Source organism: Ursus arctos, unplaced genomic scaffold (genome assembly GCF_023065955.2).
Source record: "Ursus arctos isolate Adak ecotype North America unplaced genomic scaffold, UrsArc2.0 scaffold_7, whole genome shotgun sequence".
NCBI classification, from domain to species: domain Eukaryota; kingdom Metazoa; phylum Chordata; class Mammalia; order Carnivora; family Ursidae; genus Ursus; species Ursus arctos.
In genome coordinates, this window is record NW_026623089.1 from 43,799,123 (window position 1) to 43,822,657 (window position 23,535).

The window sequence follows — 23,535 nt, forward strand, 5'->3', positions numbered from 1 at the left end:
TTTTCACAGAAATAGAACAATCCTAAAAGTTGTATGGAACCATTAAAGACCCCAAATAGCCAAAGCAGTCTTGAGAAAGAAGAACAAAGCTGGAGGCATCATGTGTTCTGTTTCAAACTCTATTACAACTGTAGTAATTAAAGTAGTATGGTCCTGGCATAAAAACATAGATCATGGAACAGAATAGAGAGCCCAGAAATAAGTCGTGAATATATGGTCAAATAATTTATGATAAATGAGCCAAGAATAGACATTAGGGAAGGGACAGTCTCTTCAATAAATAGAGTTGGGATAATTGGACAGCCACATGCAAAGGGATGAAACTTGACTACTATCTTGCACCATACATAAAAAGTAACTCAAAATGCATTAAAGATTCAAATGTAAGACCTGAAACCCGAAAACTCCTAGAAGAAAACAGGTGGTAAGCTCCTTGACATAGGTTTTGGTTTTGATTTTCTGAAATCTGACACCAAAAGCAAAAGCAGTCAAAGTAAAAATAAATAAGAGTGACTAAATAAAACTTAAAGCTCATGTACAGCAGAGGAAACCATCAAGAAAATGAAAAGGCCACCTGCTAAGTGGGAAAATGTATTTGCTAATCGTAATCTGAGAAGGGGCTAATATCTAAAATACGGAAAGAACTCATGTTACTCAATAGCAAAAAAAAAAAAATCTATTTAAAAAAATGGGCAGAACATCTGAATAGACATTTTTTGAAATAAGACATATAGATAGACAATAAATACATGAAAAGATGTTCTGCGTTATTAATCATCAAGGAAATATTAATCAAAACCACAATGAGATATTACCTCACACCTGTTAGAATGGCTGTTATCAAAAAGATTAGAAATAACAAGTGTTGCAAGGATGTGGAGAAAGGGAATCCTTGTGTATTATTGTTGGGATTGTAAATTAGTGCAGTGACTATGGAAAACAGAGGTTCTTCAAAGAATTAAAAATAGAACTATCGTATGATCTAGCAATTCTACTAATGGGTATTTAAAGAAAGTGAAAACAGTAACTCAAAAAGATATATGCACCTCCATGTTCATTGCAGCATTATTTACAATAGCCAAGATATGGAAAAAACCTAAGGGTCCATCAATAAGTGAATGGATAGGGGGCGCCTGGGTGGCACAGTCGTTAAGCATCTGCCTTCGGCTCAGGGCGTGATCCTGGTGTTCTGGGATTGAGCCCCACATCAGGCTCCTCTGCTAGGAGCCTGCTTCTTCCTCTCCCACTCCCCCTGCTTGTGTTCCCTCTCTCCTGGCTGTCTCTCTCTGTCAAATAAATAAATAAAATCTTTAAAAAAAAAATAAGTGAATGGATAAAGACATTGTGGTATGGGGCGCCTGGGTGGCTCAGTCATTAAGCGCCTGCCTTCGGCTCAGGGTGTGATCCCAGGGTCCTGGGATTGAGCGCCACATCGGGCTCCCTGCTCCTCTGGGAGCCTGCTTCCTCCTCTACCACTCCCCCTGCTTGTGTTCCCTCTCTTGCTGGCTGTCTCTCTCTCTGTCAAGTAAAAAAAAAAAAAAAAAAAGAAATCTAAGTTTTCTCATTTAAAAAAAAGACGTTGTAGTATATATATACAACGGAATACTTTTCAGCCATAAAAACTGAAATGTTGCCATTTGTGACTACATGGATATATCTGGAGGGCATTATGCTTAGTGAAATAAGTCAGAGAGAAAAACAAATACCATACAATCTTTCTTATGTGTGGAATCTAACTCAATCAATCAATCAGAAGCTCATAGACGCAGTTAACCAATTGGTGGTTGCCAGAGGTGAGGGGTGAGGGGGTGGGAGAAATGGATGAACTGTCTTGGTGATTTTTTTGTTTGTTTGTTTGCTTCTTTAATTTAAATAAATTGAATAATAAGGGGGAGAAAAGATGTCAGTTAGAGGACAACAGCAAATATGCCGAGGAAGGCAGAGCAGAAAGCTGAAAATGACTTAGGGATTTCACTTGGTTGAGTCCCCAAATGAGCCAACTCTACAACTGGTCTATCTTCAAAGTTACTGTTACTTGACATAAAAAAATTCAATACATAAAATAATATTTATTGCATAAAAAATATAATTTGTGTTACACAGCACAAAAAAGATCTGTCATCCTTATGCAAAAATTCAGAAAACATTTTGCCATGAGGCCTTCTTTAAGATTCTGCTAGAAAATGAACTTCAAACTACCAAAGTGACTTGAGAGACATCAGCATAAAAACTGATGGTGAACAGGGGTGCCTGGGTGGCGCAGTTGGTTAAACGGCCAACTCTTGGTTTGGGCTCAGGTTGTGATCTCAGGATCGTGATCTCAGGGTCATGAAATCCAGCCCCACATTGGGCTCCTTACTCAGCATGGAGCCTGCTTCAGATTCTCTCCCCCTCTCCCTCTGCCCCTCCCACTCGTGCTCTCTCTCTCTCACACACATAAATAAATAAATCTTTAAAAAATGAACAACTGATGGTAAACGTTAAATATAGTTTCCTGTGCAGCTAAATAAATCAGGAGTCCCAAGTACCCTGGAGGACACATGTTCCTGAACATGTGAGTATTGACAATCATCCCTTTCAGTGGACAGATCTACTTTTGCAGCCTTCCCATGAAAGCCACTTGCCCTGGCTTTCCAGCCTTCAATATATATTTAAAAAAAAAAAAAAAAAAAAGACGATGAAGAAGAAGCAAAACAAACCAAAAGAAGAAACAAAGCTATAATTAGCTGTAGTTTCAATTAAATTGCTTCACTCAGGTCCTTTCATTCAAGGTCCTTTGAAAAGTGAATACCAGATTAGATTTATTGAGCCTCATGTCTCCTGGATCATACAATCTAACAATCCATAGACAATTTTCTATGACATATCTAGACTTTAAAAATAAAAACCATATTTACTGTCATTTTGGCATTCACCTAGGTCAGTCAGGTAATGTCAGAACTCAAATACACTTTCATTATTTTATAGAGACTGTTTTCTGCTCTCCACTTTTTCTTACTAAGGAAGAATAAGTGAAAGTCCATAATTCAGAGGTTGAAGTACATCAACAGTGCTAATCTGGTCAATTTAGAAATAAAACAGGACGTATGTGAATCTAGTTAATGTAAGAGGTGATAAAACATATCTCCTTATAATGAAAAAAGGCTCGTTTTGGAACATAGGTAAAGTAATATTTTATTTTCTGCATTATATTTCTGATGTTCGTGTAGTTCCCTAATCAAGGCTCAAAAAAGTTTAACTGCCCCTTAATAGTATAATTTCGCCCCCCAGTATATATTTTGAGGCCTCTCCTTAGTATGATGGATTAGTGATTTGATATTTTAAAGGAATTAGGTTCTGGCCTTCATTCGATAAGCAACCTCAGGCTGAGAGTTGAGAAATTCCGAAGAAGAGAAAAATATGGAAAATTGGGGCTTAGCTAGCTATTGTCGTATTAGCTACCTCCTGAGCATGCTCAAAAAGGAGGAAGGGAAAGTTTTCAGAATTTCTTTCTCAGTGGTCCTCATTGGCTAAGCCTCCAGAATGCCATGGGCACCGCCATTCTATCACCTCGAGAAGAAATGAGCCCAGTCCTGGGCACACTCTGCACGATGTCCTCCGCGGGTTCTGATCAGCTTTGCTGCGGCAGCATCTCAGTGAGTGCGCTGCTTGATCAACAACAAACAGAGTAGGAAGAGGTAAACAGGCAATTAAAGAAAGAAACATTGAATGTAAGTGGATCTGGAACGATACACAGCTTTTGATGACCACAGGTTTCTTTGCACTTTCATTTATTCACACATCCATTTAATGAACATTCATGAGTGTCAGTGATAAACCAAGGACTACTATTGGTGCTAGGATTGTAAAAGAGGATAAGCTGGTATTTATTACAAAGGAACAATAGTATGCATGGGGCAAGGGTCAAATGAAGCATATAAAAGCAGAGAAAGAAGCAAAAAGTACAATTATGCTGAGTTCTAATGGAGATATTTTAATACACTCTTTCAATTTAATGAAGTCATAGCTTAAGTCAGTCTGCTGGGGTCTGGAAGCATTTCACAGAGAAGGTAATGTCAAAGCAATGAGGTAATCTTCGGGATTAAATGTCATTGGACATAGGAGAAAAGCCTCAAATCACAGTGAACTTTACAGAAATGTATTTCTCTCTCTTATAAAATAATGAAGATAGCAATAATAGAAAACACACCAATATTTGGCTTGCTATGAGCCAGACACTATTCCAGCACTAACACATAATACCTTCTTTCATACTCAAATCAACCCTTTGAGGTTGGTGATATCATTGGCCTCATTTTAAAGATAAGGAAATTGGGGTACAGAGAAGTTAAGTAATTTAGCAAAGGTCACACAGATCTGGGATTTGAACCCTGACAATCTGTTTCCAGAGTCAGATGTTGGCCCTCACTTTCCTGTACAGGATGTGATTTTGAGGGAGTGAAAGAGACAAAAGCATGACATTTTTCTTGAAGCCTCAAATTCTACTGCAGCATATGGACATACTCAAAACTGTGTGATTGAGATCATCTCTCAAAGAAACAAGAGGCCACATTTTCTCAATGTGAGAAGCGCAGTAAGATGGATATCATGGCTGGTGTATGTCCTGCTGGATCCTTGTAGAAGAGCATCAAAGGGAAAACAAGATGCTTTATATCATGAACACTGTCACCATGTCATAAAATATGTATTCTGCCTCTAATGCCTATTAAATCGGAAATAAAGAGATTCCTGGTCTTATAAAATGGCACGATTTGGCAGAAATTTTAGAAGTTTCAACACTTAAATTTAGCAAGTAAATTGAAGGAGGGACAGAAGGAAATCTCCTCCTTCCAAATCTCTAAGCTTAAAAAACAATTGGTACGTTTGTGGATGAACATCTGAATATTTTACACCAATAAGTCTGCCCCATCGAGAGATTATTCCAGGTGGGGCTGCCTGGGGCAGTCAGTGTTCAACTGGTAAGTAAAAGTTCTGAGTATTAGTCATGTCTGCGATGGAGAGAAGCTCTAAAACAAACAATAAAATGGGCAAAGAGCCTATCTTCTCAAGCGAGGCTGCAGAAAACGAAAGTCCTTTCAATGTACCGTCTTAAACATGGGAGTCATACGATATCCACGGAGAGAGGTAGAGATGGGCTCAGCTACTTGTTCCCACCCACCCATCCCAAATTTAAGTTAATTTCCTGTCTAGTATTGATCGTGTTAGCTTCAGGCAAGTACACATGAGAACTTGTCCCTTTTTCATTAAGTGGGGTTTAATAGTGCTTTACGAGAATAACTTCTGACGGGAAATGAAATGGCAGGCTCTATATTTATGTGCAAAATGCCATTTAAATAACTCAAAATGGGGGCGCCTGGGTGGCGCAGTCGTTAAGCATCTGCTTTGGCTCAGGGCGTGATCCTGGCTTTCTGGGATCGAGCCCCATATCAGGCTTCTCCTCTGGGAGCCTGCATCTTCCTCTCCCACTCCCCCTGCTTGTGTTCCCTCTCTCGCTGACTGTCTCTCTCTGTCAAATAAATAAATAAAATCTTTAAAATAAATAAATAACTCAAAATAAGTACTTAAATACCTAGAGATATTTTGCAGAAGTGAAAACGTATTGTGGTGGTTTGTACATTTTATATGCTCCTCTGCAAAACCCATGTAAACTAAGGAAGAAGTTTTCTTTGATGGAAGGCATAGCTACCTTCCACTGATGACGCAGCGGGTAGAGACACAGGCAAATACCGCGTACCCCTTCTTGCGTACCCATTCTTGCTCTGGACCTGTACGTGCAGATTGCTGCTGTCTGCAGATTTCTTTCAGGCTAAATCTTTTGAGATTGCAGATTGCATACCTGCTATTTTCTTAACCTTAGTCTTATGAAAGCTCGTGAGAAATGGGATATAGTCATTAGTGTACAGCAATTGAAAACACTGAGATGAAGATGTAATTTCCACCAGTGGTCTGGACAAGGGTCTATTAGGTCACTGGTTCAACTCATTTTACAAGTGCGAAAACTGAGGCCCAAAGAGAGAAAGTGACTTACAGATTGTGGGTTTACGCAGAAGATAGCCAGTTCCTCTAACTGTTTAATGAGGGGGTAGATGTATATTTATTAATGCAAAACTGATTTCCACAAAGATACGAAGTGGTATGTTCATTATAATTCTGGAAAGATATATGTATCTCAGAATCTTTTTCTGAGTACTTCTTTCTTCTGAATGTAGTTTTCAGGTAAATATTTTATGATTTATTCAGTTTTGCTTGTTATTTTCTGATTGTTAGTAACAAATATGCATTACTGGTGTAATGGAGGAAGACAAATATATCTGGATATTGGTCTTCTTTATTAGCCATGAAATTAGCCAACGTTATAATGAGGTTAGACTGGCCAACCAGACGAGGCCTTTGTATGAAACTTTGGAAAATCAATTTGCATGACTGATGTCTAATAAGGCTTTGCTTGCAACTGGAATGTTCCAGAGGGCAGAGAAGACACTAGTGCTTTGCCACTCAAAGTGTGGTCCACAGAATAGCAGCACGAGTATTTTCCCAGAGCTTGATAGAAATGCAGAATTTCTAAACTCAGCCCTACCAAATCAGAATCTGCATTTTAACAAGGTCTTGACATGTTTCATACACACATGACAGTTGGAGAATCACTGTTCTAAGCCAAAGCATAATTCCCATTTGCATCAAATCACTGAGTATGAAAAGGCATATGGAGGAAAGACTTGGAAAAAAGAGAGCACAGCATATAGAACCAGAGAAATAGAAATTAGTTATAGGAGACTTGGGGTATGCTTTTAACCTAGCCCGGACTATATTTCTTTGTTTGACAGTTACCTTATTTGTAAATGGGGTTAAGAGTGCCTATATTGGGGGCACCTGAATGGCTCAGTTGGTTAAGCTTCTACCTTCGGCTCAGGTCACGATTCCAGGGTCCTGAGATCCAGCCCAGCGTCAGGCTTCCTACTCAGTGGGGAGACTGCTTCTCCTCTGTCCCCTGTTCATGTTCTCTCTCTCTCTCTCAAATAAATAAAATCTTAAAAAAACAAGGGTCCCTATATCGTATGATTACTTTGAGTATTCATCGCAGTAATATGTGTGAAACATGCAGCAATGTACATGACATGTTGGAGATAAGGTCTCATTAATGCCATTTTCTTTCTCCTTACCTTGAAAGTGTAAGAGCACGTTTGGTGGCTTTATAGTCCTGCAGCAAAGAGAGGATATTAAAAATATAACTAAAGAGACATAGTATGTTGCTTCGGGCTATAACCCTTATTTTCAGATTTTATTAAGTGTCTAGCAGTCAGTTTAATACAAAGTCTTGTAGAACTCAGATTTGGCAAGAAGGGCTTGGATACTTTCCCTTCCTAAAAAGGGAGGTAATGATGGGTTTTAATTGTAACACAATTAGAGCTTTTGATATCAAATTAATTTTCAGTGATAGTGTTAGTCTTGGCAGAGAGGGCAGAATTTATGAGATTAAAGCCCCATGAGTATATGCACATACTCATATAGCTTTTTATGCAAATTGAAATCCCTGCTTCATTTTCCAGTTCTAGAATCAAAGATTAAGGATAATAAAGCTTTTTAACTTAGCTAAATTAGTTAAATGCATTTTATTACATCAAGCCATACTTTATTATAGCCCATACCTGGCAAATTCTCTCCACTTTAAATAATTATTCACAAGATAATAATTTCATGAAATTTGTTTATACAGAAAATATGGAGACATGGTCCTAAATTAAAAGTACAGAGTTTTAATAAAATTTTGAGCCTGTATCTTACCTGTAACCATCGAGGTAATTAAGTCCACATGCTTAAGCTAGCATGAGTACTGAAACAAAATCTTATTTTTGTTGGTTAAAAAAACATATTTTTGCCAATAAAAGCAAGTGTTTTGGAATAAAACAAAAACAAATAGAAATGCATTTCATGTTGAACGAGCACAATCAACATGTGTCCAAAATTTAGATCCTTCTATCAAGATAGTATTAGTGTCATGACAACTACAATGAAAATGTAAAGCCAATAATTAAAATAAATATTGACAAATATAATTTGATATAATATTAAAGTATATACTCATCTGCAGTGGAATAGATATTTTTAGTGAAGTTGCCATCGGGACACAGCTGGGTAACAAGCATGAGATCTTTGAGATTTTTTTCTCCTTATAGAATAATAAAATGTTATTTTTGATTCGAATGTTTTTTTTCCCTCATCTCTTCTCTCCTATATTTAAAGAGCTAATACAGTCAGTCACACATAGCTCAAAATTCAAAATGTGTGCATTTATACAGTGCAAGTCTTGTTCCTACCCTAGCATCACACTCACAAACTTCCTCTCCCTAAAGGCAGTAATAAAAACGGCATTGGTTGAACTGCTTTTAAGCGCTGGACACTCTCCTAAGCCTTTTATTTATTTATTTATTTTAAAGATTTATGTATTTGGGAGAGATAGAGTGCCTTCACTTGCGGAGGGGGGCGTGGGAGGGGAGAGGGTAGGGAGCAGAGGGAGAAAGAGAATCTCAAGCAGACTCCCCACTGAGCGCAGAGCCTGTTTTGTTGCAGGGCTGAGGATCCCACATCTGAGATCATGACCCGAGCCAAAATCAAAAGTCAGATGCTTAACCAACGGAGCCAGCCAGGCATCCCTGTTCTAAGCCTTTTAAATCAAATGACTCCGTTGGTGCTCAAAACAACACTATCGGTAGCGAAAGTCATTTGCCGTTTCCCAGATAAGGAAACTGAGGCTCTGTGTGGTTAGAGGCAACTTTACTCTAGGACTTACAACTGGTAGTGAGAGTTAGAACTGGAGCTCAGGAAGTCTGGGTATAATGGTACAATGCCTGTGTTCTTAACTACCTACCTCCTAACATACTATCAATGCAAATAATGTGTCTTACATTTCCTTTCAAAGAAACACATATAGGAGTAGTTACAAATGTTAATAAAATTTTACCAATCTTGCCTTCTGCCTGTAACTGTTTTTAGATATTTAATATTATTGCTTAAAATACTTCCTTATTCTTTTATTTTTAAGTGTTTAATTGAATATGGTTTTATTTGTTATTTTATCTTATGTATTTTATTGTTTGTATCAACCAGTTCTCTATGGATGGAAATGCTTGTGATCCCTAGTCCTCCTGTTACCAATGATGTTGCAAAGACTATCTGTACACTTACCATTTTGCATGCAGGCAACTGTAACTGGAAGATAAGATCCCAGATGTAGATAGGCTGAGGCAAAATTTTAATTTGCATTCCCTAGAGATTTGAATTTTGATTCACTCCATAGAGATTGTACCAATTTTTACCCCCACTAATAATATATTAAGCTTTCTGTTTTCCCATATGCTGACGCACACTGTGTTATAGAAGTATTGGGTTTTTACTGGTATTATAATTTTTAAAATGTGAGGTATTTTTAATTATTAAAATTTAACTTTTCATTTAAAAAAGATAGAAACACAAGTGTTGCAAAAAATTACTAAATATCTGATATACACATCACCAGTATCGCTCTGATATTAACATCTTACATAAACACAGCACAATTGTCAACATCAGGAAATTAACATTGATACAAAATGTAACTTATATATCTTTTCATACCTTTTCAAAATTTCACTGAATAGCCTACTGATGTCTATATAATGATGTAGGATTAAATTCAGGATCATACATTGTGCATAGTTGCTATGACACCTTAGTGTCCTTGAATCTGAAAGTTTCTATATCTTTCCCCCCTCCTTCTTTTATTACCTTGACATTTTTAAAGAGGACTACCAGATATTTTTGTATCATGTTTCTAATTTTGGCTTGCCTATGTCTCTTTACCACTAAATTCTGTGGTAAGAATACAGCAGAAGTAACATTGTGTCTTTCGTTGTATCACAAAGCACATGATGTGGGCTTTGTTCTGCTACTTACAATGTCAAATTTGATCACTTCCTTCACATGGTAACTGATAGGTTTTCCTCGGTATTGGAATTCCCCCTTTCCAGTTATTGAGTATTTTCGGAGAGATGCTTTGAGACTATGTACATATTTTTAAGTCATGCATTCACTCACTAATCTTAGAATCTGTTGAAGCTAAATGGTGATTGCCACCATTCATTCCACATCAAGGAGCTGGAATTCTATAAGGAAGAGTTTTCTTTCCCCTCTTCTTTATTCAGTGCTTATTGCTTGATTGAGTCCCTTGTTCATATCAGTCTGGACTCATGGAATATTATATTATTCTATGGTTAGTAAATCATTCTTCCCACTATTTCTTTTGTTGCTCAAATAGTCCCACATTCGGCATTTCAGACCTTCTTTCTTTAGTCTCTGTGGACTTTTAACATGGCCCCATTGTTTTTGAGTCTTTGTTTTTCTTGTATCATCAGTGGGAGTAAGCCGCCTAAATTTTACTTTCAGTCAAAGTTTCTAATCTTTTGTCCATTTTTCCATTTAGTTGTCATTTTACTTATTGATAGGAATTCTTTTCTTAATTAGGCAATTCATTCCTTGTAATATGATTTGTGAAATGTATTGTAGTTGATCATTTATGTTTTGACTTTTTTATGTTTTTGCATTCTTAATTTATTTTTAATGTAGTAAAATCTACCTAATTTTAAGACTTCTGGGTTTTGTTGTCATAACTGGACAGGCCCTTTCCCACTCCTATATTATAAAACATTTTTCCCTGTACAGTATGTTTTTCCTTTAAGTATACTTACAGATTTTCTTATCTTTACATCTTTTCTCCCATTTGAAATTTCTCATAGTATAAGATATTAGTTATATATGAATCTTTTTTTTCCCTTAAATTGTTATTTTGAGAAAAAACCCACATTTATTATTTAACTCATCATTTGCTAATTTTTTAAAAAATTCTATACTTATAGTAATATTTTGTATGTATTTGATTTTATTTCTTCCATTACTTTATGTCTGTGACTTTGTATCACACTTCTGTATTTTGTCTAGTTTAGTAATGCATTTTAATACACTAATCAGGTAACCTCTTGTCACTTACCTTTTTCATATCTTATTTATTTTTATATAAAATTTAGTTTGTATTTGTTAAGTTAAATATCAGCTATTATTACTGAGATCACATTAAATTAGGAGGAATTAACATTTGTACGGATAATAGTCTTCTTATTCCAGATCATGGTAATTACTTTCTATCTGTTCAAGTCTCTCTTTTTGAGTCTTTCAAGAACATTTTATTCTTCATATCCAGAGAATGTATTTTTGTTAAGTTTATTAAGTGGTATTTTTATTGCTGCTTAAATTACTTCTGAAGGGATATTTTCCATGGTATGCTTTTTGTTTTTGTTTGTAAAAAAGAAAATTTGATTTTTACATATGGATTTTATACCTGGAAATCAATCTGAGTTTCTTCACTGTAACTGCTTTTACCCTTTGAATCATGGGTTTTTCAATTGTACATTCACATCAGTGGCAAATTGGGGAAAGTATGATTTTCTTTCTCATTTTCACATGTCTAATTTCGTTCACTTGTCTGTCTACAATGGCTAATGCTTTCAAAATGCTATCATAATTATGGTAATATGGCCATTCTTGTCTTAGAATTCTAATGAGAATGATTCTAATAGTTCCATGATTTAAAAAAAAAGAATTTGGGATTGAGATAGCTGTATTTCATCATGTTTAAAGAACATCCATGTATCCTTACTTTTTTTAATCGAAAAAGGATACTAAATTTTATCAAAGGCCTTTCAACATCTATGAAATGATCTATGTCTTTCTCCCATCATCCGTCATTAAGGTACAATTAATAGGCTTTTTCTAAATGCTAAAACATTCTTGCTGTAATGGAATCAATTTCACTTGGTGATGCCATAGTATTATTGTTTTAATATGTGGCTGAGTTGTGTTTGATAATATTTAGCATTTTCATTAATAATCTCAGCAATGTTTGGTCTGTTTATAGTCTTTGCTGGATTTCGATGTCATTGTAAGACTAGATTCATAAAAGAGACTTACATGGTTTCTTTCTTTATATTACTGAAAGATTTTTAATAGCTTTGTGATTTTCTGATCTATAAAAGTATTGTAAAATTTCCCTGAGAAATGTCTGAATTTGCTGATTGTAGATAGAGAGATAATACTTTCACAACTTTTTGTTTGTTTGTTTGTTTTTTAGTGAGTGGTTTATAGATATTCTGTTTATGTTGGGGTCAATTAATCTAGTGAAAATTCCTTTAGGAGGAGGAGTTAAGATGGCGGAGGAGTAGGAGACACCGTTTTCAGCCGGTCCCCCGAGTCGAGCTGGATAGGTACCAGACCAGCCTAAACAACCACGGAACCAGCCTGAGACGCAGGAAGACGCATCTGGATCTCTACAAATGAACATCTCCAGCGCTGAGTATTGAGGTACGAAGCGGGGAGCCATGAAACTGTGCACAGATATCGGAAGATAAACAGAAGGGGGAGGGAGCCGCCGCGTTCGGGCGCCGGGAAGCGGTAGCCACTTGCACGGGAGAGCGGGCGGGCTCGTGGTTGGCACCCGCAAAACAGCAGACTGAGACCGTGAGCCGGGAGCGCGGCCACCAGGCATCTCGCGGAACACCGGAATCCCGGTGCGCTCACTGGATCCAGACTGAGACCGGGAGATCCGGGAGCGCGCGCGGGGCGGCTGGCGGCTGGGGCTGGCGGCATTAGAAACACAAAGGACAGAGACGCGCCGGCCCTGGAAGTGAGGGCTGGGACGCCGGGTGTGGGGCGCACATCCCGGACGCTGCAGGGTTGAGCAGCACCAACAGAAACAGAGTTAAAGTGGCCAGAACATTAGTAGAGAACAGGCCGCAATCCCTCTGTTCTGTGACAGAGGCTGAAATTTGGCCGCTGCTGCTCTGACCCTCAGAAGAGGCACAGCAAACCGCCAGGGAAAGCCGCCAGAGAACAAAAGCCTGGAAAAACCGGCTCAGGGAGTGCCCATCCCCATCCCCCCTCGCAGGGGACGCGGAGACTCTACCCAAACATGGCTGCCTGAGTATCAGCATGGCAGGCCCCTCCCCCAGAAGGCAGGCTGAAAAATCAAGAAGCCCACAACCCGGGCGCCTGGGTGGTGCAGTCATTGAGCGCCTGCCTTCGGCTTAGGGCGTGATCCCGGCGTTCCGGAAAGGAGTCCCTCATCGGGCTCCTCCGCTGGGAGCCTGCTTCTTCCTCTCCCACTCCCCTGCTTCTATTCCCTCTCTCGCTGGTTGGCTGCCACATAAATAAATAAATAAATAAAATCTTTAAAGAAGAAGCCCACATCCCTAAGATCCCTATAAAACAAGGGGCACGGCCTGGGACCCAGTCAATAATTTGGGCTCTGGAAACCCCGCAACCTCTCCTCATCAGAATGACAAGAAGGAGAAGCCCCCCCCAGCAAAGAAAAGACAGTGATTCTGTGGCCTCTGCCACAGAAATAATGGATATGGATGTAACCAAATTATCAGAAATGGAATTCAGTGTAACTATGGTCAAAATGATGAGTAGAGTTGAAAAAACTATTAACGAAAAGGTTACTGAGAATATAGAATCCCTAAGGACAGAAATGAGAGCGAATCTGACAGAAATTAAAAATTCTATGAGCCAAATGCAGGCAAAACTAGAGGCTCTGACGGCCAGGGTCGCAGAAGCAGAGGAACGGGTTAGTGAATTGGAGGATGGGTTAATAGAGGAAAAAATGAAAATAGAAGATGGTCTTAAAAAAATCCACGCCCACGAATGTAGGTTACGGGAGATTACTGACTCCATGAAATGATCCAATGTTAGAATCATCGGCATCCCCGAGGGGGTGGAGAAAAACAGAGATCTAGAAGAGATATTTGAACAAATTGTAGCTGAAAACTTCCCTAATCTAGCAAGGGAAACAAACATTCGTGTCCAAGAGGCAGAGAGGACCCCTCCCAAGCTCAACCATGACAAACCTACGCCATGTCACGTCATAGTGCAATTTGCAAATATTAGATGCAAGGATACAGTATTGAAAGCGGCCAGGGCAAAGAAATTTCTCACGTACCAAGGCAAAAGCATCAGAATTACGTCAGACCTGTCTACACAGACCTGGAATGAGAGAAAGGGTTGGGGGAGCATATTTAAAGCTCTTTCAGAGAAAAACATGCAGCCAAGGATCCTTTATCCAGCAAGGCTCTCATTCAGAATTGATGGAGAAATAAAGACATTTCAGAATCGCCAGTCACTAACCAATTTTGTAACCACGAAACCAGCCCTACAGGAGATATTATGGGGGGTTCTATAAAAGTAAAAAGGCCCCAAGAGTGATACAGAACAGAAAGTCACAGCCAATACAAACAAAGACTTTACTGGCAACATGGCAACATTAAAATCATATCTCTCAGTAATCAGTCTTAATGTAAATGGTTTGAACCATCCCATAAAGCGCCACAGGGTTGCAGATTGGATAAAAAGAAATGACCCATCCATTTGCTGTCTACAAGAGACTCATTTCAAACCCAAAGATGCATTCAGACTGAGAGTAAGGGGATGGAGTACCATCTTTCATGCAAATGGACCTCAAAAGAAAGCTGGGGTAGCAATTCTCATATCAGATAAATTGGATTTTAAACTACAGACTATAGTTAGAGATGCAGAAGGGCACTATATTATTCTTAAGGGAAGTATTCAACAAGTGGATATGACAATTATAAATATATATGCCCCCAACAGGGGAGCAGCAAGATACACAAGCCAACTCTTAACCAGAATAAAGAGACATATAAATAAAAATACATTAATAGTAGGGGACCTCAACACTCCACTCTCAGAAATAGACAGAACACCCTGGCAAAAACTAAGCAAAGAATCAAAGGCTTTGAATGCCATACTCGACGAGTTGGACCTCATAGATATATATAGAACACTACACCCCAGAAGAATACTCATTCTATTCTAATGCCCATGGAACATTCTCAAGAATAGACCATGTTCTGGGACACAAAACAGGTCTCAGCCGATACCAAAAGATTGAAATTATCCCCTGCATATTCTCAGACCACAACGCTCTGAAATTGGAACTCAACCACAAGGAAAAATTTGGAAGAAACTCAAACACTTGGAGACTAAGAACCATCCTGCTCAGGAATGACTCGATAAACCAGGAAATCAAAAATCAAATTAAACAATTTATGGAGACCAATGAGAATGAAAATACAACAGTCCAAAACCTATGGGATACTGCAAAGGCAGTCCTAAGGGGGAAATACATAGCCATCCAAGCCTCACTCAAAAGAATAGAAAAATCTAAAATGCAGTTTTTATATTCTCACCTCAAGAAGCTGGAACAGCAACAGAGGGACAGGCCTAATCCACGCACGAGGAAGCAGTTGACCAAAATTAGAGCTGAAATCAATCAAGCAGAAACCAGAAGTACAGTAGAGCAGATCAACAGGACTAGAAGCTGGTTCTTTGAGAGAATCAATAAAATTGACAGACCACTGGCAAGACTTATCCAAAAGAAAAGAGAAAGGACCCAGATTATTAAAATTATGAATGAAAAAGGAGAGGTCACGACGAGCACCATTGAAATTGGAAGGATTATTAGAAATTTTTATCAACAGCTATATGCCAATAAACTAAGCAATCTGGAAGAGATGGAATCCTTCCTGGAAACCTATAAACTACCAAGATTGAAACCGGAAGAAATTGATTCCTTAAACAGGCCAATTAATTATGAAGAAATTGAGTCAGTGATAAACAACATTCCAAATAACAAAACTCCAGGCCCGGACGGTTTTCCTGGGGAATTCTACCAAACATTCAAAGAAGAAATAATACCTATTCTCCTAAAGCTATTTCAAAAAATAGAAACAGAAGGAAAGCTACCAAACTCATTCTATGAGGCCAATATTACCTTGATCCCCAAACCAGGCAAAGACCCCATCAAAAAGGAGAATTACAGACCGATTTCCCTAATGAATATGGACTCCAAAATCCTCAACAAGATACTTGCTAATAGAATCCAACAATACATTAAAAGGATTATCCATCACGATCAAGTGGGATTCATACCTGGGATGCAAGCGTGGTTCAATATTCGCAAATCAATCAGTGTGATACATCATATCAACAAGAAAAGACTCAGGAACCATATGATCCTCTCAATCGATGCCGAAAAAGCATTTGACAAAATACAGCATCCTTTCCTGATTAAAACCCTTCAGAGTGTAGGAATAGAAGGTACATTTCTCAATCTCATAAAAGCCATCTATGAAAAGCCTACTGCAAATATTATTCTCAATGGGGAAAAGCTGGAAGCCTTTCCCTTAAGATCAGGAACACGACAAGGATGCCCACTCTCGCCACTATTATTCAACATAGTACTAGAAGTCCTTGCAACAGCAATCAGACGACAAAAAGGGATCAAAGGTATTCAAATTGGCAAAGAAGAAGTCAAAATGTCTCTCTTCGCAGATGACATGATACTCTATATGGAAAACCCAAAAGAAGCCACTCCCAAACTATTAGAAGTTATAGAGCAATTCAGTAACGTGGCAGGATACAAAATCAATGCTCAGAAATCAGTTGCATTTCTATACACGAATAACGAGACCGAAGAAAGAGAAATTAGGGAATCCATCCCATTTACAATAGCACCAAAAACCATACGTTACCTTGGAATTAACTTAACCAGAGACGTAGAGGACCTATATTCTAAAAACTATAAATCACTCTTAAAAGACATTGAGGAAGACATAAAAAGATGGAAAGATATTCCATGCTCATGGATCGGAAGAATTAACATAGTTAAAATGTCCATGCTACCCAGAGCAATCTACACTTTCAATGCTATCCCGATCAAAATACCAAGGACATTTTTCAAAGAACTGGAACAAACAGTCCTTAAATTTGTATGGAAACAGAAAAGGCCCCGAATCTCCAAGGAACTGTTGAAAAGGAAAAACAAAGCTGGGGGCATCACAATGCCGGATTTCGAGCTGTACTACAAAGCTGTGATCACAAAGACAGCATGGTACTGGCACAAAAACAGACACATAGACCAATGGAACAGAATAGAGAGCCCAGAAATGGACCCTTGGCTCTTTGGGCAACTAATATTTGATAAAGCAGGAAAAAACATCCGGTGGGAAAAAGACAGTCTCTTCAATAAATGGTGCTGGGAAAATTGGACAGCTACATGCAAGAGAATGAAACTTGACCACTATCTCACACCATACACAAAAATAAACTCCAAATGGATGAAAGACCTCGATGTGAGACAGGAATCCATCAAAATTCTAGAGGAGAACATAGGCAACAACCTCTACGACATCGGCCAAAGCAACCTTTTTCATGACACATCCCCAAAGGCAAGAGAAACAAAAGATAAAATGAATTTATGGGACTTCATCAAGATTAAAAGTTTCTGCACATCCAAGGAAACAGTCAGAAAAACTAAGAGGCAGCCCATGGAATGGGAGAATATATTTGCAAATGACACTACAGATAAAGGACTGGTATCCAAGATCTACAAAGAACTTCTCAAACTCAATACACGAGAAACAAATAAACAAATCAAAAAATGGGCAGAAGATATGAACAGACACTTTTCCAATGAAGACATACAAATGGCTAACAGACACATGAAAAAATGTTCAAAATCATTAGCCATCAAGGAAATTCAAATCAAAACCACACTGAGATACCACCTTACGCCAGTTAGAATGGCAAAAATAGACAAGGCAAGAAGCAACAATTGTTGGAGAGGATGTGGAGAAAGGGGATCCCTCCTACATTGTTGGTGGGAATGCAAGTTGGTACAGCCACTCTGGAAAACAGTGTGGAGGTCCCTTAAAAAGTTAAAAATTGAGCTACCCTATGATCCAGCCATTGCACTACTGGGTATTTACCCCAAAGATACAGACGTAGTGAAGAGAAGGGCCATATGCACCCCAATGTTCATAGCAGCAATGTCCACAATAGCTAAATCGTGGAAGGAGCCGAGATGCCCTTCAACAGATGACTGGATTAAGAAGTTGTGGTCCATATATACAATGGAATATTACTCAGCTATCAGAAAGAACGAGTTCTCAACATTTGCTACAACATGGACGGCACTGGAGGAGATAATGCTAAGTGAAATAAGTCAAGCAGAGAAAGACAACTATCATATGATTTCTCTCATCTATGGAACATAAGAACTAGGATGATCGGTAGGGGAAGAAAGGGATAAAGAAAGGGGGGGTAATCAGAAGGGGGAATGAAACATGAGAGACTATGGACTATGAGAAACAAACTGAGGACTTCAGAGGGGAGGGGGGTGGGGGAATGGGATAGACCGGTGATGGGTAGTAAGGAGGGCACGTATTGCATGGTGCACTGGGTGTTATACACAACTAATGAATCATCGAGCCTTACATCGGAAACCGGGGATGTACTGTATGGTGACTAACATAATATAATAAAAAATCATTAAAAAAAAAAATAAAATAAATAAAATAAAATAAAATAAAATAAAATAAAAGAAAAGAAAAGAAAATTCCTTTAAAAAGGTGTTCTATTTTTTCCTGGAATATCAGTTGCTTTTGCAGAGTTGAAAAATATTATTTCTTGTCAATATTTTAATTTCCTCCAAATATGGTGGTTTACTCCTCATCATTTGTTGTTTTTGTATTTGTATTTTCTGCAAACCAATAAGGTTTGCTCAAAGCTTCAGTGTTCAGTTTATTTATTCTGCCGTTTTCCTTGCTTCTAATTGATTACATTCTGCTTTTATCTTTATTGAATCCATCCTTGTATCTTCCCTTTGTTGTTGTTTTCGTTTTTCCTATCTTCAATTAAAACTTTATGCCTTTACCTCATACTTTCTGATATGAATGGCTTCCATGATTGCTGCTTTTAGGCATTCTACAATTTGGTTTTACATTTTTTTTAAGTTATTTCAGAAAATTTTCCACAAGTTCCAGATTTTAAGGACTTTTTTGATATTTGGTTTTGTTATTACATTCTGGTTGAAGTTCAGTGTGATCAGAGAATACTGTATTATTTCTACTTTGTATCCATGGAGGCTTTATTTGCATCTTATTATTTGCAAACTTATGAATATTCTTTTATAAAAAGGTATCATCACAGTTTTCGAGGAACAAAGTTCCAATGTTTATACTATTTTAAGCTTTTAAATGAAATTTAGACTCATTTTGTGAAATTCCAAAATACACTTTGTGATTTTTTTAGAAAGATTAAATGGCAGATAATTTCAAGATCAATTGGTAGATAATTTATTTTTCATAAAGTTTACTTTTTTTTTTAAAATTTAGGAACATTACCTTTCTCTCTTATTCAAAATTTGTTTTACATTTCTTAGTGAAAGCCTTTTCTGTTTGGTTTAGGGGTTTTTATAAAGTCTGTTTATTTTCTTTTAAGGATTAGCTATGGTATTGGATATCATTAAGTTTCATAAAAGCTTTAAATGAAAAAGTAAAATGAGAAACTATAATCATAACATATATGCTTAACTTTTTGTCACTTTTCATGTATACACAGACATACGCAGACATATACATACATATTTTTATTTATTACATAGACTTTCTTTGTATGATTTTACCATAAATTTGTTAAGTCGATCTCTACTTGATTGCCATTTAGGTTGTATAATATTTTGTTATTATGAACATTCTAGCCAAATAGAAATGGTCGTATGTGCAAATATATAAATGTGCATGTGTACAATACACTCATACTCATATACAGAAAGTGCCAGTTTAATTCCAATGACTCATTTCTATCAGAAAAAAAAAATGCCTCTTCTCGGAATGCACATTTAAAATTGATAGCATGAAGAACATGGACACTTAGTGCCACATTGCCCCCAAGATACGTTGTATTTTGAAGTAATGTACAAAGTGGATCTGTTTATAAGTGGTCCCATTTCTTTTTCAGCCCTCCTGTAATCTCTTGGAATGAATGTATGTGAGGAAATGGAGTTTAGAACAGTGACACAGATCCCATCTCTATATGGCACTACCTATGGTGCACGTGACTTTTACATTTTAAAGTAGCTATTTTTATAAGGCTACAGCAAAACACTTGCTTCAAGAGTGTTTCTTCACAATATCTCCAGCAATACAAAGTCCTGGAAAAATGTCCGCATCAAATCAGCTACATCAAAATGTTCTATTCTGTCAATATCAATAGTCACCATTGTTGGTGTTAGCATTTATTATGGATTTTCTTTCCTCTGTGATGTGCTTTGCATTTTTCCTGCTTTCATCATGTACTCATATCATAATTAGAAAAATGCACTGTGAAATTGCAAGATTGTAAAGACAGAGTCTAGAGATACCATAGATGAGTAGCCACTGGTGAGCTGTGACCTCTGTAGCCCCCACTACCCACCAGTACTCTGAAGGGTGATCTACTTAAGTTGGAGGCAAATCTGGTTCTATTTACCTAAATATCTCTTTAGAATAGGGCTGCCTGTTTGGAGGATTGTGAAGACTTCAGATTGACTGAGTTGGCACACAGGCTAATATTTGTTACCCCAATTCCCAACCTCTCTGAACAGCTGAAATACAATCTTCATAGTCTGGTCTCATCTATGATTCCAAAACTCTTTGCCTCTATCACAGAATCTCCCAGCCAGTTCTCATACTGGACAGGTGCCAATTGCTCAGGCCTGAGAAGAGGGTCACAGGTCTGCTTCTCTTATAATTCCTCATTCAGGCTCCACAGAGAGCTCCCAAGAGGAAGAGTTTGAGAAATGGTTGTGAGTAGCACGTGAAATTTCACTGAGTGGGGTACATGGCAGGTAACACGAAAGCTCAGACATCTGGGGGAATTATTCAGTGAAAATCAGAAGGTGTCTTAGGTACTTTGCAGAATTTACTATTTGCATCCTGGACAGTGACTCCCCTATCATATATTTATAGCCACCACTCTGGATTTGTCTTGTGGACATGCATGTTACTCTCAGACACAGGTGTCAAAATAATCTGAGCAAATGGTGAAGGAGGGTGTTGTGTTGCTTCTGAGTTGTGCCTATCACGAAAAAAGGGAAAGACTCCTTTTGCCTTAGGATATCAAAATGTCAGGCTGTAACACCTCCGACTGTTGTTGTTACTCACTGAACCCACACACGAAAGAGGGAAATGCACAGGGAATCACAAAGAAGGGAGGATTTAGCCTTGATAGAGGATATTTGGATTCACCTCAACTTCAGACCCAGCACAGGCTACTGTGGTCTTCTAGGGAGGATGAGGTATAGATGGCCCCTCCCTCATAAGCTGACTAGAATCCATCTTTACAGACTTCTCTCTCATCTGGCCTCCACTTCCTGTCTTTTTCCACTTAACACAAGAAGTTCCAGAGAGCACCTTCCTGACCATGGCAGCTTTAAGCTTTCTCTTTTTGTGGGGGTGGGGGGGGGGTAGTTTACATCCACTGTTCCTCTACACAAAATGTCTTTTTCCACCTTGTTCTTTTTGAAATACCTACTCCTCTTTTTTTTTTTTTTTAATAATGGTGAGATTTGGTAATATGGTCATAGTAAATACACAATGAGATAGAGTCTTCCTTTAATCCAAACAACTTTTTGAAGTATTGATTTTTTTTATTGAAGTATAGTTGACATACAATATTATATTCGTTTTAGGTACACCACAGTGATTTGACAATTATACACATTATGAAACGTTCACCACGGTGAGTGTCGTTACCAACTGTCACCATATGAAGTTATTAAAACATTTTTGACATATACAACATATATTTCCTATGCTGTATTTTTCAGACTTGTGACTGACTTCTTTTATAACTGGAAGTTTACACCTCTCTATCCCCATCACCTATTTTGCCCATCCCCCCCTCCTACCTCCCCGCTGGCAATTAGCAGCTTATTCTCTGAAATACCTGCTCATCTCGAACATACAACATGACAACTCTGGTTGCTTAGAAATAGAACCTGAGAAAGGGATTGGTTGCACATCATTTATTAAAGGTGCCTTTTAGGGAAAATCTGTAAGACAGAAAAGTGGTGGAATGAAGGGGAAAGATTTGAGCAAGGAAATGGTCTCAGGTAATCTAGAATGTCCTGATGGACAGGGACTCTGGATCTCTGTCTCCACCTGAGCCAAGGGGTTTGGTGTGTTTTATTCTCAGAGCAGTCAACCTTTAGCTGTGGGATGCCTCCTGGGTAAGTTGGCGTCCAAAGGCTGAGAGAAGTGCTCCAGAGAAAAGGGACAGTTGTGAGTCGTTAGCATCAAATATTGATAGCAGCTGTCAGATGGTGCACCGCCTGGTCAGCAGGCTCTGGGTAGGACATTAACTGTGTTTTTTTGTGTGCTTACTGTGATCTATCATGTGTGGTACTGCGACAAGCAGATACAAGAAAAAAGTTAGTGCAAAAAAAGAAAAGGAGTAGAAATCAGTCTCAGAACCAGGTTAGTTTTCTTTTTGTTGTTTTCATAAAGATTTCCAAAGTCAGCTACCATGGCCATTACTTGAAAGTACTTTAGTCACAGTTCAGCATTTTTAATTTGCATTTTATAAAAATACATATTTTCTCAATTAATATCCTCCAGGTAAATGGAATTCTGCCTTTTAAAGTGCTTTAGACACACTGCATTTTGTTTTCCAACTAAAAATAAATAATCCATTTGCAGCATTTTTCAAAGAATGCTTGGTTGTATTTTCCCCAGATATCTCAAAGCAGTTCCTGGTAAAATTCCACCAAGACTGAATAGGACAAAAGTTATTCCAATTTCACTAGATGGTATGCCTTTTTCAAGATAGACCTAAGGCACTAAAGTAAGAGGAGATGGATCATCTTCCTCAGATATCTATTGGTTGATGAAAACAAAATTCATATGGATTTCCCAGGAACCTGTCCTGGGGTTTGATAATCACATTAACTGCTGAGAGGGCTAGAGAAATGGTTCAATATCTACACATTCCGTATTTCCCCCCACATCTTCAAGAAAATCTTTACTAGCTCGGTGAATACTCTCTCTGGGTAATAAAAGAACAATATCCTAAAGCAAAGAAAGATCTTAACTCTGTCACTGTCCCCATAGGACAAAGCTTATACGCTCAGCGCAAACACAGCTTGGACGGCACTGATAAAAAGGGGCAGTTTTAGAATCAGGAAATAGGATCCTTAAAGTGTTACTCATTAAAATTATCGACCTCTGAAGATAATTTCCAAGTAGAACTCTTCCCTTTTGTGCCTTTTCCACCAAGCTAATCGTTAACTGATACTAGGTCCCCTGGTTTCTTCCTTGGATGTACACGCAGGAAACTGCAAGGGCCACTTGCAGGGAAAAGGAAGAAGGCAGTAATACCTGCTTCTAGTGAGTTTTCTGCCTTTTAGATACGAAACAGCTTTACAAACCAACCACCACTCTGAGCTCCCTCTGCATTCCACTAAACAAATGCAAATTAACTTTTTTGTCATTATTGGGATTCGAAATCCTCCGGAGACCAGAAAATACCCTGGGGTCTCATAGAGCATCAACACTGTGGAGAGTTCCCTCTGTGTGTGTGTGTGTGTGTGTGTGTGTGTGTGTGTGGTTACTC

The 23,535-nt window shown here is 38.1% G+C and overlaps 1 long non-coding RNA gene across 1 annotated transcript in view; it reads left to right on the forward strand.

The window, feature by feature from the left end:
* The first annotated feature begins 12,219 nt into the window (after positions 1 to 12,219).
* Positions 12,220 to 23,535, forward strand: part of LOC130543019 (uncharacterized) — a 121,654-nt gene continuing 110,338 nt past the window's right edge. Inside the window, exon 1 of the long non-coding RNA XR_008958018.1 lies at positions 12,220 to 12,387. This is a non-coding gene — a long non-coding RNA (uncharacterized LOC130543019). The remainder of the gene's footprint in view (positions 12,388 to 23,535) is intronic.